We start from the raw sequence: 17,396 nt of genomic DNA, 5'->3' as shown, positions 1-17,396 counted from the left end.
CACTCACACTCAGACAGAAAGACACTCACATTCAGACACTCAGACTAAGACACAGACACTCACACTCAGACACACAGACACTCACACTCAGACACTCATACTTAAATACTCACACTCAGACACACAGACACTCACACTCAGACACTCACAATCACACTCAGAGTCACAGACACTCACACTCATACATACAGACTCACTCTCAGACACTCACACTCATACACACAGACTCACACTCAGGCACTCACACTCAGACACACAGACACTCACTCAGACTCAAACACTTGCACTCAGACACTCACACTCAGACACAGAGACACTCAAACTAAGACACTCAGACACTCGCAGTCAGACATTCAGACACTCAGACTCAGACTCAAATACTCACTCTCAGGCACTCAGTTTGAGACACATAGACACTCAAACTCAGACACATAGACACTCACACTCAGACACTCTCACTCAGAACCACTGACACTAGCACTCAGACACTAAGTCTCACTCAGATACTCACACTCAGACACACAAACACTCACACAGACACACTGACTCACTTATTGTTATTATTTTATATTAATAATAATAGGTAAGTCCAAATGAAAATGTTGCTCCGGAAATTGATGAGTTTTTTTAACAGAATTAAAGATTCTATAAAAAATATCAAGAAGGATGAGTCAGCATGTGTGTGTGTGTGTAATAGCATTCCACAATAACATAAGGTTTTAGCTCATTTACTAAATTCTATGCAAATGTCTTGATTGGGTTCTGATTTTATTTTAGGCCCATTGCTCTTCAATATGATTTCACTTACATTTGTACTGGAATCAGTCTTACTGGATCTTACTGGATTTTATTGCTTCTATCCACATTTCCTTCTAAATTAAATATAATTAGTTTCTCATCTTTAACTTTTTCTTTCCAACATTATTCTAAACTAATTCCTGCTAAAATCCACCCATTTAGTCTAGTTTCATTTACAAATATATATATATATTTTTTTTTCCAATCACTATGGTTCTTTCTATTTTCTTTCCATTTAATGCATTGTATTTATTTATTTCTGTAAGGGCCACAGCAGTGATGCCAGGGTCATGCCACGCCAGGAATGACACACATATTAATGACATGCTTTACCACTTCAGATATCATTTCAGTGTACAGTTAATGCATTTGAAATGCTCCCTTTATAAATGAGAATAAACCTTCCCATTTGTCTTGTACTAGTTCTTGTAACTTAAGTTGGTTTGTTTTTAAACAAATGGAGGGTGTTTTCCTTAAATTTTAAGGTCTCACAAACAAGTGGGGTTGGAGTAATGAGACAGTGTGTGAGGTGTTTGCCTTGCATGCAGCCAACTGGGGGTCAGTCCCTGGTACCCCATCTGGTCCCCTGAACCTACCAGAAGTGATTTCTGAGCACAGAACCAGCAGTAAGCCCTGAGCACAGCTGGGTGTGACTAAAAAATTAAAAAAGAACTCACAAACAAAAAATGTTCTTTACCCTTACCCACAAATCTGTTTTAAAAGTAGTGTAAAATCACTGTATCACTGTATCACTGTCATCCCATTGCTCATTGATTTACTCAAGCGAGTGCCAGTAACGTCTTCATTTGTTCCTGTCTCATGCTAGTGTAGCCCAATGTCTTCTGCTCGCTCCAGGAACACAAAGAGCACGTTGTTGTTACTGTTTTTGGCATATCAAATACGTCATGGGTAGCTTACCAGGCTCTGCTGTGCGGGAAAAAAAATAATAAAAATTAAAACAATAAAAATAAAAATAAAGAGGTTATGAGGCAGCAAATGGAGCCATGCGCTCCGGGAAAAATTGTGTCACTCTCTTCCAGGAGCTTTGGATCTTGGCCGTTGATGAGATTACATGGTGCCTGGGAAAGTTTGTGGGTGTGACAGCCAAGCTACTAGAAAATGGGGAATCTGGGTGGAGGAGGTCCAGTCCTGATCCAAGTAGGCTTGGAGATCTCAGCCACGGGTCCCTCATATCTGGGTTCCTCTGTCGGTTCCTTCATTCGTGAGGTTCATCTGAGCTTGTGGAGAGTGGCCTTGAGCATGGTTGTGGCTGGGTTCTGGAGGTTTTCAGCTACTGGGGTTCTGCTTGGGAACCTGCTCCCTCCAAGGTGGCCCCAGTTAAAAAATATTAAAATATTATAAAATAGTATAAGTATATAAAATATATAAAATAGTGTAAATATTATAAATAAATATTATAAATCAAATATTTATAGAGATAATAATAGCACATTGGGGCTGGTATGAATTTTACTTCAACCTCAACAAATTTTACCTCATTTGTTATGCATACTTAGGCAGCTTCCCTATCGGTAAAATGAATAAAATACATTGCACTATGTCTCTAGTATTGTTATCAGGATATAATATAAAGCAAATCAAATATATGACACACAGGAAGTACAGTAAGTGATAGAGATATTTCTTCTTCATACAAAATAAACATTTATTTATTTATTCATTTATTTATTTAGGGACCACACCAAACACTGTTCAGAGGTTACTCCTAGCTCTAAACTCAGGAATCACGCCTGGTGGTGCTTGGGGGACCATGTGGGATACCAGTGTAAAATAGTATAAGTAGTAAGGGAATAATATAAACAAATCCCAAACACAAAGTCCAGAGTTACTATTTTGTTGGCTCATGGCTTTATTTTGACATTTCAAAAGAATGTTTCCTTTATCTTGGGAAAAATATTATCACACCTTTGATTTCTTTACTTAAAATAATAAAATAATATTTTAATTTCATTTTATTCTTGAAGTTATTAGTTTGTAATATACTTGTGATAAAGTTTGACAAAAGGCCACAATTAAATCATAAGTAGCTTCTGCCTTTCAGTACCCACAGCACTTTTACTATAATCCATATAAAATGTCACTATGCTGTCATTGCTTGTCTTTTCATCAAATTGTAGTATCTATGAATACAGGGACCATCTATCTTAATACTTACATGCTTCATGTTTGGTGTAGTTGTTGACACATAAGTGGTCCAATATTTGGTGGGAAGAAAAAAGCATGATGAAATTTAATGTACAAATGCTAACAAAAAACTGAATGATTCTCCAGAGATCGTTTAGGAGCATTTGCTGACAATAGCATCTGTTTTCTTGATTCTCTATCCTGTTAGCATTCAATTTGTGTAATTAAACAAAAAGCCAAGAAAGTTGTAAAAATTTTTAAATGTTTAGATATTATATCCTATGTTTAACAAAATCCTTACAAGTGGAATTTATACTTTTAAACAAATAGTTAATTGAATTATACTCTTCCATAATATTAACTTTATAACTTTTATGATTATGATAGCAATGTTGTTTGAGGTAGAAGACTTGTAAATTATCAAAAGGGAGGAAAGTCATTTATAATTCTAAAACTTAAAAACATCAGTAGGAATTTTAAGTGCATATTTTTCCATATTTTCACTACATGGAATCATAATTTGAATGCACTTTATCTTTTTAAAAAATTTTGCGACTTCAGAGATAGCATAGCTCATAAGGGACTTGTCTTACATGCAGCTGACCCGGGTCCCCATGAGCACATTTGAAGATTGTGTAGCTCCTAATCAGCACCAAGAGAGAATTAAGTCTTAGATCTTTGCCACCTTGAGAGATAAAAAATGTTTGCTCCTTTTTATTATGCTTTTATTTGATTATTTGTGAAGATAGCAAAAATGTGATTTACTACTTTCTTTTGGAGGGTAGGTACATCTAGTGGTGGTCAGGGTTTACTTGTGGCCCTGCATTCTAGAGTCAATTCTGGCAGTATTCAGGGTACCATATGGGGTGTCAGGAGTTGAATCCCAAACAGCAGCATGAAAGGAAAGGACCCGGAATGGCCCCTCTGGCTACTGATCAAGCCACTTAACTGCCATGATACCGGAGACTCAGACACGAATCTCGGAACCCAGCAGCTTTTGGCAGAAATGTGTCTGGACTTCACATTAGGTTACCAGCGCCAGGCCACCCCAGGTGGAAAAAGGTGCCATCTCTCCACCTATTCCCTCTCGCGGCTCGGTGGCCGCCATCTTCCAGAGGCCAATGGACAGTCAGTTATGGGCCAGCAGTGATGAGACATGTGGGGCCTCATGGGATGTGGATGGAGCCAGCCCTTTCCTACCCCACCCCAATGAGACCCCGAGTCACCGCCCAAATAGCCCCTCTGGTTACTGATCAAGCTGCTTAAGAGTCATGATCCCAGAGACTCAGAAACAAATCTCGGAATCCAGTGGCGGCTTTTGGCAGAAATCCCTCCAGATTTATTTATTTATTTATTTATTTATTTATTTTGCTTTTTGGGTCACATCTGGCAATGTACAGGGGTTACTTCTGGCTCTGAACTCAGGAATTACCCCTGGCAGTGCTCAGGGGACCATATAGTATGCTGGGAATCAAACGTCCAGATTTAATTATTAAAATTTCAAAATTCCAAAATTGCATGGCCACAATAGTGGCATCATATTCTATTCATAATCAGCAATCATTGCCACTGTCACTGTCATCCCATTGCTCACTGATTTGCTCGAATGGGCACCAGTAACATCTCCATTGTAAGACTTGTTCTTACTATTTTTGGCATATCAAATATGCCACGGGGAGCTTGACAGGCTCTGCCATACGAGCGAGATATTCTTCGTAGCTTGCCAGACTCTCCAAAAGGGGTGGAGGAATCGAATCCGGGTTGGCATGTGCAAGGCAAACGCCCTACCTACTATGCTATCGCTCCAGCCCTAGAAAACAAATTGTCTAATGCTTCCTTTTCAGCAGATCTGAGTGTTGGGGTAAAATCCCAAATAATAATTGTGGTTCTAGTGTCGAAATATTGAATGAAATCAAAGTAGAGAGAGAGTAATGTGGAAATCATCTGCCACACAGGTGGGGGAGGGTGTGGGATGGAGCGTATACTGGGGATTTTGGTGATGGAAAATGTGCACTGATGAAGGTACAGGTGTTTCATCATTGTATGACCGAGACTTAAACCCAAAAGCTTTGTAACTGCTCTCACCATGATTCAATAAATAAATTTATAGAAAGAAAGAAAGAAAGAAAGAAAGAAAGAAAGAAAGAAAGAAAGAAAGAAAGAAAGAAAGAAAGAAAGAAAGAAAGAAAGAAAGAAAGGAGAAGGAGAAAAAGAAAGAAAGAAAGAAAGAAAGAAAGAAAGAAAGAAAGAAAGAAAGAAAGAAAGAAAGAAAGAAAGAAAGAAAGAAAGAAAGAAAGAAAGAAAGAAAGAAAGAAAGAAAGGAGAGAGAGAAAAGAAAGAAAGAAAGAAAGAAAGAAAGAAAGAAAGAAAGAAAGAAAGAAAGAAAGAAAGAAAGGAAGGAAGGAAGGAAGGAAGGAAGGAAGGAAGGAAGGAAGGAAGGAAGGAAGGAAGGAAGGAAGAGAGAGAGAAAGAGAAAGAAAGGACCCTACCCACTGTATTATCACTCTAGCCCCCTTCAAGTTTCTTTTTTTTTTAATTTTTTAAAATTTTTCTCGAAGTTTCTCATTAGAGTCATTTTACCTTCTCTTTGAGAATTATGTTTATATATGTCAGCCGTTTTTTTCTAGTAGGATCTTTTGCCTTTCTTAGTATTTGTGTAATGCCTATATTCTTTCATTTCTTACATTTGTGGTAGTTTCTTAGTTTAGACTATTTTGCTTCCATTTACCTTTTTTTTTTTTGAGGGAGGGGGCTTTCCAGGGAGCATAGGGGCCACAGGTCACTCCTTGTGCTTCCAGAGGTAAAGAAGGCCACACATGGCAAAGTTAACTCAGACTCAGGGCCTTTGAGGTATGCTCCTTCTAATTATTTCATTTCATTTTGAGCCATACCCAGTGGTGCTACAGGGACCACGCAGAGCAAGTGATTAAACTGTGGTCTCCTGGATATGCTCCAGCCCTGTGAGTCAGCTCCCCAACCTTTCCTCAATCTTTTGATGCTGGGAATTTTATTCTTTTATGTACATTTTAAAAGACTTAATTTATTAGAATGAATTCAGATCCACAGGAAAACTAAGCAAAAAGAAAATGATTTTCCACAGATCTATCAGCACATATGCATAGCCTGTCCCATTACCAACATCCATCTTACCTGGTACTTTTCCTAAGATTGGTGAGCCTCCACTGACATATCATTGCCAGGCAAAGTTCATAGCTTTCAAACAGGTTCACTCTTTATTGTCATATTGGGGCACTACTCAGGGCTTACTCCTGGCTCTACGCTCAGGGTTCATTCCTAACCATATGTGGTGCTGGGGTTAGAACAGTGCTGACTGTGTGCAAGCAAATGTCCTGCCTGCTGTCCCAACTCTCTGGTTTCTCAGGTTCACTCTTAAAATTGAATAAATTAAAGTGTTGTACAAATGCATAAGTATGTGTATCTACCATTACTAATTACAGTATTTATCTTTAAAATTATACTTTAAAGCACTTATATCTTTAGCACTTATAATGTTAAAATTTTTATGATATAGATATTTCATTATAAATATTAGGTGAACTATTCTTAAGTATTTGATTCTGCTTTATGATAATCATTTTATAAATGACACTTCTGATGTACAAAAATGTAAGTGGAGTGGGGCTAAAGGGATAGGCCAGTAAGTAAGGTGCTTGGTTTGCACATGGCTGACCCTGGTTTAATCTGCAGCATCCCATATAGACCAAATGGATCCCCAAGTCACCAAGAGGAATCTAGGAGCACAGAGCTAGGAATAAGCCCCTTGCACAGTCAGCTGTGACCCAAGAACAACACAAATCCAAAAGTACATGGAGTTTCCTCAATAAATTAAAATGGGACTACCATCACTGTCATCAGACCCAAGAACAACACAAATCAAAAAGTACAAAGAGGGGCTGGAGAGATAGCACAGCGGGTAGGGCGTTTGCCTTGCACGCGGCCAACCCGGGTTCAAATCCCAGCATCCCATATGGTCCCCTGAGCACGGCCAGGGGTAATTCCTGAGTGCAGAGCCAGGAGTAACCCCTGTGCATCGCCGGGTGTGACCCAAAAAGCAAAAAAAAAAAAAAAGTACAAAGAGTTTCCTCAATAAATTAAAATGGAACTACCATATGACCAGTAATTCATATCTAGGTATATATTTGAAAAAAAAATGAAATCCCCATCTCAAAGAGATAAACTGAATCACCAGATTTATTGCTGCACAATTTCTGAAAACCATAACATGAAAATTACCTGCCTACTGACAAACTACATAAAATATAGAATAAATATATAGATCTGATAACTCATCTATCTACATCTCACATTTGTATATACATATGTTTTATTCATACACAAGCATTCAGACATGTGTAAGATGACAAAAAAGATAAGCATTCTATGAATCACTTAGATGTGCAATCCCAAAATACTGAACAAACAGAAACAGAATGTAGATTAGTGATTGCCAGGGATGGGAGGGTGTAGGACAGTGATGAGGAATACAAAGTTTCAGTTAAAAGATGGATAAATTCTGAAAATTAAATGTACAACAGAGTGACTATAGTTGTCAATACTGCATCGTATACATGAAAGCTGCTAAGAAAATTAACATTGAAAGTTCTCACTCACACACCCACAAAAATTTTCCTTGAGACTATGACATATGTTAGATTTTAATTACTACTCTATAACACTGATCAAATGTAAAACAGCTAAAATTTTCCTGAGGTTTTAAGGAAACTTTTCCCTTCAGAGAAAACCTAAAGCTGACAACCAAATACTCAGAAGAGCTAAACTCTTTGGCAGTCTCTCTACTACCAAAATTTCATTTGTAGGTGATGTTCTAACTCATGGAAGCCCCCAAATTGGGCATCAAATGTAGCCACAGGAGATAATTGTACAGAAAAATATTCCGTGAAGCAAATTCTGAACCAAGAAATTCACTCCTTCCAAGACAGCAGTACTTGCAATTTTTGATGAATGGAACTATTTATGCTCCCCCACTTTCCCTTTCCAAATGAAAATTGCATTTAGTGTAAGTTTTATATGCTTTATTATTGTCTATTATGTTTGCTAGTCATGATAAACAAATAAAGCATTAGTCACAGACTGCTAGATTATGAGAAACTATAATGAAGACTGGCAGAAAGGCAGACACAAAGCAATAGTCGTGATGCAGAGTTAATAATATAGCATGCACAACATAAGTCTCTGCTTTTTAAACAGGAGGTAAGTGTAATATTTGTTGTGTATTGAATAGTCACTTTTTGTTACATAGAAGCAATGTAAGTATTTTCAAATGAAGAAAGTATGACTCATAGGAAAATATGTGTTCATTAGATGTGAAGAACAGTGTAATAGAGATATGTTGATTTTACCTATCAAGTATATCTGGCAACAGAATACTCATCTCCTTTGTATTTTCAACACAAGAGGACTACTCCACTTTCAACACATGAGGTTCCAATGGGCTTTATTGTGCAACTAATACCCATACGTACTCTTTGCACGAGGTAGGTCAACCCAATAGCCTGAGCACTTTTTCTTAAAAAAAAAAACAAAAAAACAGGTAAAGGACATTCATTCCATTGGCATTGCTAATTTGTTACTAAAACTTCCAATGCTCATCTGTATTGCCACTTATTGGCTTTTGGAGAAAAAGAGAATCTTGATTACATTACCTGAATACTTAAATATAACCATGTCCAAAGCCTATAGGTAAAATCTAAAATCTGCACTTTTCAGTTATTGGTAACAATACATTCTTCTCTCTGTTAGAGTATGTTTAAATTTTGATTTTGAAACTTAGAATTCTGACAAGCTTAAATATTTGTTCGATCATTCATCTTTAAATCATATTTTTAATTTCTCAGTCTTTCTGTTGAACAATATTTACTAAATTTCTCTAGGAAGAAGCATTTCCCAATATCTTAAAATTTATTTAGCCAGACGTCTTATGAAAATTTCCAAGAAATCAAGCCCTGGAGCACATGCTTGATTTAGTCATAGAAGTAGAATGACTAATGAGTGCTAAGGGGTAAGGAATATATTATAAGTAAAACTTACACAATTGTGGGCAGAGGTGGGTAATTACAGAACAGTGCATCCAATGCATCTACATTAGTGCAAATAAAAGTTCATAACTTCAAGGATTCTGAGAAGAAAAGAATATCTAGCCAGGGCCCAGAGTGATAGTATAGAGCAAAGGGTGCTTGGCTTGCATGCAGCTGCTCCAGGTTCGATTGCCAACATCATATATGGTTTCCCAAGCTCCCTAAGAGCTCTCTGAGCACAGAACCATGAGTAAGACCTGACCACCTATGGATATGGTAGCCAAAACAAAAGAATATCTAGCTGGGGTTCTTGGGTCAGGGAAGCTTGGGTATAGTATATTTCAGTCTATCAGTTCTATGAATACCCAGACAGTTATCAAGTCACCAAGGCTAAGATATGTGGAGAAAACTGCATTCTCACAGTCACGTTATCTGACTAAAGAGACATCCAGACAATAAAGCTTCTATGCCATGCTTCTGCTCTCCAAATCTTATAGAAGTTTCCTTTTGCCAACTCTGCCAACTGCAGTCTCACAGGGAAAACAATTCTCTAATTAATCAAGTTGGGATGGATAGTATGAACCAAAAAAAAAAGCCTCTTCTCATCAACTTGACATCAATGCACACAACTTTAATAAGACATAAAATAAAAGAAAAACCAAGCTTCCAACTTGACTCAAATACTGCTTCTACAATTGAAAAACATGCTATTTGTCTCCCCAAAGGAGTTATACAAATCATATCATGGTGGGATATTCTTCTAAGTTATACTCCCTTTTGATATAATAACAGCATTAATTTAAACATGACTACATATAAATGGAGAATGGGATAAGGAAAGAAGAATAGTTATCTGTTAAAACTGCTTTAAAAATAAACTTATGTCAAGAATAAAGAAAAATGGTATTAACTGCAATTGTCTCATTTCATCAACTACTCAGTGATCAAAATTAGAATTATAACCTAATTCTAAACATTTCAAGCACATTTTGCTCTCAGCACACACACATTAGCTGATGGTAGTTTTTTTTCCTGGGTGGATAATAAAAACTTGTATTTTTAAAGGGTGTGTTATTTCACCCATCACACCTGTTGAAATTTTTTAATTAAATATTATCATGGGACAATGAAGAAATATGAGACACCTCAAGAAATCTCCCTTATTCTAATATACTTATTACTCCATGCATATTTGAACATAATTTCCTCTTGAGAGTCAGGACTGATTGTTTCAATATAAATTATATCTCCCTTTTTTGTCAATCAGTTCAGTGGCATGAAGAGTCCATGGTGTCTATTAGTCTCACCAACTAACTTACCAAAATCATTATTTCTTTCCTACAAAAAATGTGCTTAATTTGAGAAACTTAAGACCTTCAAAGGAACAGTCAAAGGTTTTAGGAATATGAGGCAAGAATATTGATAAGTCACTCCTATTTCTACACTTTGACACTTAGTTCTAGGAGAAACATGGCATCATTCAGATTCAGAAAATAAAACTAAACCTGGAAGTACTTTAGCCCTTATATATGTTGCGGTCCGCTCACAACCACAGCTGTTTTCAAAATTCATTCCACTGTGCCATCTGCCTCAAGGTGATAAGGAAGCATGCTAAGAACCATGAATTCAATTAACACCAATCAATTGGAACACTTCCTTTGTTATAAATTCACCCATCAGAGGAAATGCCGTGTGGAATTCTTTGGGGGGAAGAAGAAGGTGGGGTGAGGGAGGTTTGGGACAGCACTAAGTGCTGTTCAGGGCATACTCCTTGCTCTGGGCTCAGAGATTACTCCAGGCAGTTCTCAAATGACCATATGCAATGCCAGGGATTTGAACCTGGGCTGACTGTATGCAAGAAAAGCATTTTAATGCCTCTACAGTCTCTCCAGTCCAACTGTGAAATTCTAAGACAGTGAAAATACATTTTGTAAATCAAATAATGATGATTTTGGCAGATGTGTTGCAGACAGGGAATACAAATCCTTATCAAGAGAAGTCTCTATTTCAGTGAAAATAAAGCCCTATGAGACTAGTGGTTTGATATAATCATGCTGCCAGTAGATGACTGGGAAGTCATCTAGGAGAATGGTGCCATATCAGAGTCACAGCATATTTTCTGTCCATAAGTTAAATATTCGTCAGTGGTAATGACTGAATCCACCCTGTGTTCATGAGCATATGCCTAGCTCCTATGCTTGCTACAATGACCACTTTCTGTGCTCAAAGTCATCAGGAACTGATTTCCACAGAACAGCAATGAGTCACCTGATTATTAAAATCTTTCTGTGCTGATGTCACTCTTTGGTGACCATGCTAAGTATGTTGTATACATTAAAAAAATACCATGCTCTAGTTAGTCTTACCCATGTCTCCTCCCAGATTATCATGTGACCAATTTTCTAATTATATTCTTCTAAATCTTTTCATCCCAGTGTTAATCACAGCATATGGCACAAGGTAGATTTGGTCTCTGGCCATCTCATCTTCCAGGCAGAGATAAACAGCCATTGGCACTGCTCTAAGTGCTGTCCACTGAAAGGATTCCCCTGCCACTGGCATTTCAGGCTAACCCTGAGTGGAGTTGTAGCTCTGCAGCTTTCAACCTTAGAGTGATACCAACATATTGTGCAGAACCCATCTGTAAGTCAGACTTCAAATCTTGTTTTTTTGTTAGTCACTTTTTCAGAGGTAGTGCCCCAGGAGGCCATTAGCACATACTGAGATGGAGGAAGGGATTTAGACAGAATCCAGGTCATGAATGTCTAGGATACTTGCTGTGCACTCACTGGTACCTTCAAGTTCTACTTGCGCCCCATCTTTGCATACTACTTTACTTTGATGATGAAGTGCTTCTATCCAGTTTTTTGTCTTGGTTCTAAATCCTTGGTTAGAGACATCAAGTCAGCTGATTTGATGACTTAATGTCCCATGATCAAGCTTTTACTTTCTTTGTCTTGCCTAGTAACAAATCTGAATCCGCTTTTCAAATGGAGACAATGTTCTTCAGAGAAGACAAAAGTTTGCTCCCAAATCATTAAAGATTCATTTTATGAGTCATTTGTAGGAACCTGTCAAAACTCTCACAGGAGAACCCCATCTACGTCTTCAATAGCCATCAGGTTTTCTCAGTTATATGGCCCTCCTTGTGTAGCAGTTCGTATGACAGCCTGGGCATGAGACAGAGATTCTTTTTCCTTCGGTACTATATAAAACTGCCAATCTTTGGAGAAATTTGATAAGGAGTATTGGATACGTCATTAAATATTCATTAACTCTGAAAATTCAAACAGGCCCACAAGGTTTTTGCCTCTTGTACGTGGGGCTTAATGTTGTGACTTGTCCTTCATCATCAAAAGGATCTGTCAACATGCACCAGAACACTGACTTTCTAGAGGTTTCTCTAAATGGGTGAGCATTTGAATTTTTGTTCAAATGTCCAAATGCTTGTCCATGCATCCTTATATTTCCAATGTAGTGATATTTTCTCTAGCATGTTATTATGAAGCTAGCCTCTTCAAAAGTATCACCACTAATAAGGAAGAGCTAAGTGATGGTGAACAGGCTCTTCAAACAAGCCATAAGTAATATTCTGAAAGAAAGCAGAACACTTAGATAAGAAATGGAACTAGGCTTGCCCTTTAAGCCGTGTTTCCCTTGAACATGTATCTGTTTCCCTCTAGGTCTCGTTGCTTGCTTATTTCCACTCTGGAGAAGCCTGTGTTCTCTCTTGAACACGTACTTCTCCCCTCACATCTTTCTAATCAATTTCAATAAAAACTACTTTGCTTTGCTAAAAAAAAAAGACAAAAATAAAGAAAAGAATCAGAAGCTAATGTTCTAATGGAAATTTGAAAGGAAAAGGGAAGCTTAAGAACCTACAAAATTAGGGGCTGGAGCAATAGCACAGCGGGTAGGGCATTTGCCTTGCACGCGGCCGACCAGGGTTCAATTCCCAGCATCCCTGAGAACCGCCAGGGGTGATTCCTGAGTGCAGAGCCAGGATTAGCCCCTGTGCATTGCCGGGTGTGACCCCCCCAAAAAAAGAAAGAAACTACAGAATTAGGAGAAATAATGACCCCTTCCCCCAAAGAGAAAATTTGGGACCAGTTCACTTCATTTTATATATATATATATATATATGTGTATATATATGTGTGTGTGTGTCTATATATATGTGTGTGTATATGTTTCTAGCTCTTAGCACTCTGCGTTTCAACCAAATATTGATATTTATCAATTATTACTGCCAGAATCTATCAGGTTCCAATGTTCTCTGTTGCTTACAGATGGAAAAAATAACAACTCAAAGCCAAAAGGCTCCTTCCCTCCAATTAACCTTGCAGCTTCATCTACATTTCACCCCCATTTTGTTTTCTTTTTTTTTTTAATTAAATTTTTTATTAGTGAATCTCCATGAGGTACAGTTACAGACTTACAACATTTTGTGCTTGTGTTTTGGTCATACAATGCTCGTACCCATCCCACCACCAGTGCCCATTCTCCACCACCGATGATCCCAGTATCCCGCCCACCCCCACCCCCACCCCACCCCATCTCTGTGGCAGGGAATTCCCTTTTGTTCCACTCTCCTTTTGGGTGTTGTGGTTTGCAATAGAGGCATTGAGTGGCCATCGTGTTTGATCTATAGTCTACTTTCCATGTGCATCTCCCATCCCCAGTGGGTCCTTAAATCACACTTTACCTGGTGTTCCCTTCTCTATCTGAGTTGCCTTTTTTTCCAGCATGTGAGGCCAGCTTTCATGCCATGGAGCCAACCTCCTGGTACTTATCTCTACTATTCTTGGGTGTTAGTCTCCCATTCTGTTACTTTTTATTCCACAGATGAGTGCAATCTTTCTATGTCTGTCTCTCTCTTTTTGACTCATTTCACTTAGCATAATACTTTCCATGTTGACCCACTTATATGCAAAGGTCATGACTTCATCTTTTCTAACAGCTGCATAGTATTCCATTGTGTAGATGTACCAAAGTTTCTTTAACAAGTCATCTGTTCTTGGGCACTCGATTCACCCCTATTTTCAATATAACCTTTGGGGTTATATATGTATATATATACTTGAGAGAGAAGTACTGGGGTTAAAGTGCATGTAGCAAAGTTTGATCTCCAGCACCACATAGTCCCTAAGCACTGTGGAGTGTGGCCCTGGAGGTCCCCTAGCACAGACAGGCCTAATTAATCCCTGTAAAAAAGGCCCTAAACAGCATTATGTCCTTAGACACTGTCATTGAACTCCCAGCCTCTGGGCTGAAAATCATTGAGAAGGTCCCCAAGCTTTCTGAGGGCCTCCTGAGTATCACTTGCAGCTCTGACTGTCACTTCTGAGGCCAGAAGAAAAGGTGAAGGAAGGAAAGCCATTTGGAGCTAAAACTCAAAAGGCTCCTTCAAATTTGGCCCTCCAACTATCCTTCCAGCCTCCTCTTTTTCACCTTTATCCTCAACCTCTATTCTCGAAGCATCCTTAAGTCTTACTGAATTCCTCATCTTCCTAGAATGCATTGTAGCTCTATTCTTTTGTTTGCTTTACAGTTTTGCATGACGACTTCATATTAATTTCTCTCTTAGGAATGACCACGTTCTTCTATCCCCAGATTGCTCAACTCATTCTGAAACTCGATTCAAGCATCATTTCTCCTCTGACTTCCTGATCTCACAAAACAAGCAAATCAGCCCTGCCTCTGAATTACCTCCCAGTACTTCATCATCTATTTGATTGCTCACAATAAAAGTTTGCTAGTTTCTTATTTATGCCTAACTGGATGAGTAAAACAAAGACAAAACATAACAAAGATTAGTTCAATACATGAATGGATTGATTAAACACTTTCTGTTTCTTCCAGATCTTCCAGTGTTTTCCCTGTTTATATTTAGCTGATATTTTCCTTGATTTTTTTTAAATGTTAGAGGAAATTTTCCCCAAAATATTCTCATATGACAATAAATTGAGGGTTGGAGGAGGGCTTAGAGATTCCCAAGCAGTACATCATGTGTGTGTGTGTGTGTGTGTTAAGAGGGAGAGGGAGGAGAGAGCAGGAGTCTTTCCCAAAGGTACTAGATCCTATTCAATGCTATTCAGGGCCCAAGGATGCAATACTGCTCAGGCCCTGAGTATACCTGAGGTACCAGGTATACTAGGACCACCCAACAATACCAGGGAGCTTTCTAAGCCCTACCCAGTAATGCTTGGGGGACCATTGGTGCCAGGGATTGAACCTGGGTCAGATCTCAGTCAGGCACAAACAAGGTGTCATCCTAAGCTTTGTACTATCTCCTAATTATCTTAAGTCACTAGCAATGGTCCTTTGAATTAATTTGCTTAGAAGTTACTTATAAATATGCTTTTTATCTTTTTTTTGCTTTTTTGGTGGGGTCACAGCTGGAAATGCACAGAGATTACTCCTGGCTCATGAACTCAGGAATTACTCCTGGGGTACCATATGGGATGCTGGGAATCGAACCTGGGTTGGCAGTGTGCAAGGCAAATGCCCTACCCACTGTGCTATTGCTCCAGCCCCATAAATATGCTTTTTTAAGTGTCTTGATTCATTGAATATTTTTGATGCACAGCCTTATTTGAATCTCTAGAAGAGCAAGACCAGTTGGCTAAAATGCTCATCTTTTTATAGTTTATTTCAAATATATACATACTTATCCTAAAATAGGCAACAGAACCCTTTATTAAAGTCTTTGTTTTCCAACATACTGTGTGACTTTTTGTGGTGGTGGGGGGGTTACTACTGGCAATGCTCAGGTGTTACTCCTGCGTCTGCACTCAGGAATACTGCTTTTGGTGCTTGAGGTGTACCATATAGGAGGCTGGGAATCTAACCCAGGTCAGGTGCATGCAAAGCAAACATCCTACCTGTTGTACTATTGCTCTGGCTCTATGTGTGAGTTTTAAAATATAACTCTCTGATTGTTTATTTAACTCTTCACAATAGAATAAAAGAGTTCTTGCCATTTCAGAAATTTTCTCTCTTTTTTGACAGAGTGTAGGAGGACTCCCAGTTGGTGCTCGGAAGGCCCATGAGTCCCACTGGCAATGCTCAGACAACTGGACCTGTGCTTCAGTGCAAAGGCACAACAATGTGATGCTGTTCAGGGCAGTCTCTACAATGCTGGGGATACCTGAGTCACCTCAGCATTGCCAAAGTACTTCCAGTACTGCATCAGTGATTCTCAGAGGACTAGAAAGTTCTGGGAACTGGGTGAGGTACATGCTGGCATGTGACCTAAGTAATGTACTACCAGCTGACCCCCCTAGAGATTGCTTTTAGGTGAATACAAATGCTAGTCAAATGTAAGCATATGAATCTTTTATAGACCTAATAAACATATCAGTGTATTTAAGCAAGACATTCCAAAGAAAAAGGTGAGCAAGGATTATCTAACACATATTTCTAACAGCTTGCACAATGTCTAAACAAAAACCCAGTTAACATATAATGAAGTATCTGCTTTTCAAAGGTCATCGAAACAGTAGGAGGAAAATTCAGAACTCTTTGCTCTGCAGTTGGAGTGAGTCATTTTTTTCCTGTCATTGTAGGCTACTAATATCTTAAAAGAAGTAGTTTGTCGCTCCCCCGCCCCAACAAGATCCCGAGTCACCGCCCACGAATGAGCCCTCTGGTGACTGAGCAAGCTGCTTAATGGCCATGATTCCGGAGACTCAAAAACAAATCTCAGAACCCAGCAACTTTGGGCAGAAATCCCTCCAGATTTCATTCTTAAAATTTCAAAATTCCAAAATTGCACAGCTGTGATAGCGACATCATATGCTATTCATAATCAGCAGTATAAAACAAATTGTCTAATGTTGCCCCTTTTGGCAGATCTGAGTGTTGGAGAAAAATCCCAAATAATAATGTGGATCTTGTGTTGAAATATTGAATGTAATCAAAGTAGAGAGAGAACAATGTGTAAACCATCTGCCACACAGGTAGGGGGAGAGTATGGGATGGGGGCTATCCTGGGTTTTTTGGTGGTGGGAAATGTGCACTGGTGAAGGGATGGGTGTTTTATCATTGTATGACCCATGCTTAAACCCGAAAACTTTGTAACTGCTCTCCCAGTGATTCAATAAATAAAATTTTTTTAAAAGAAGTAGTTTGTAGAAATAATAGACTAGTAATGTCTTCACTTCTGGCTTGGCTTCCAGGACAAGTAAATTTCAACTAGGTATTATAGAGCTTTAAACTGTTAGTTTTCGCAAAAGACATAGGGACCAGAATACAAAGGCAATCTACAGAGTGGGAAAGGATATTCACCCAATACCCATCCGATACAGGATTGATATCAAGGGTATACAAAGCACTAGTTGAACTCTACAAGAAGAAAACATCCAACCCCATCAGAAAATGGGTCGAAGAAATGAA

The sequence above is a fragment of the Sorex araneus genome, chromosome 4 (genome assembly GCF_027595985.1).
Source record: "Sorex araneus isolate mSorAra2 chromosome 4, mSorAra2.pri, whole genome shotgun sequence".
Classification (NCBI taxonomy): domain Eukaryota; kingdom Metazoa; phylum Chordata; class Mammalia; order Eulipotyphla; family Soricidae; genus Sorex; species Sorex araneus.
This window is presented reverse-complemented; position numbering follows the sequence as displayed.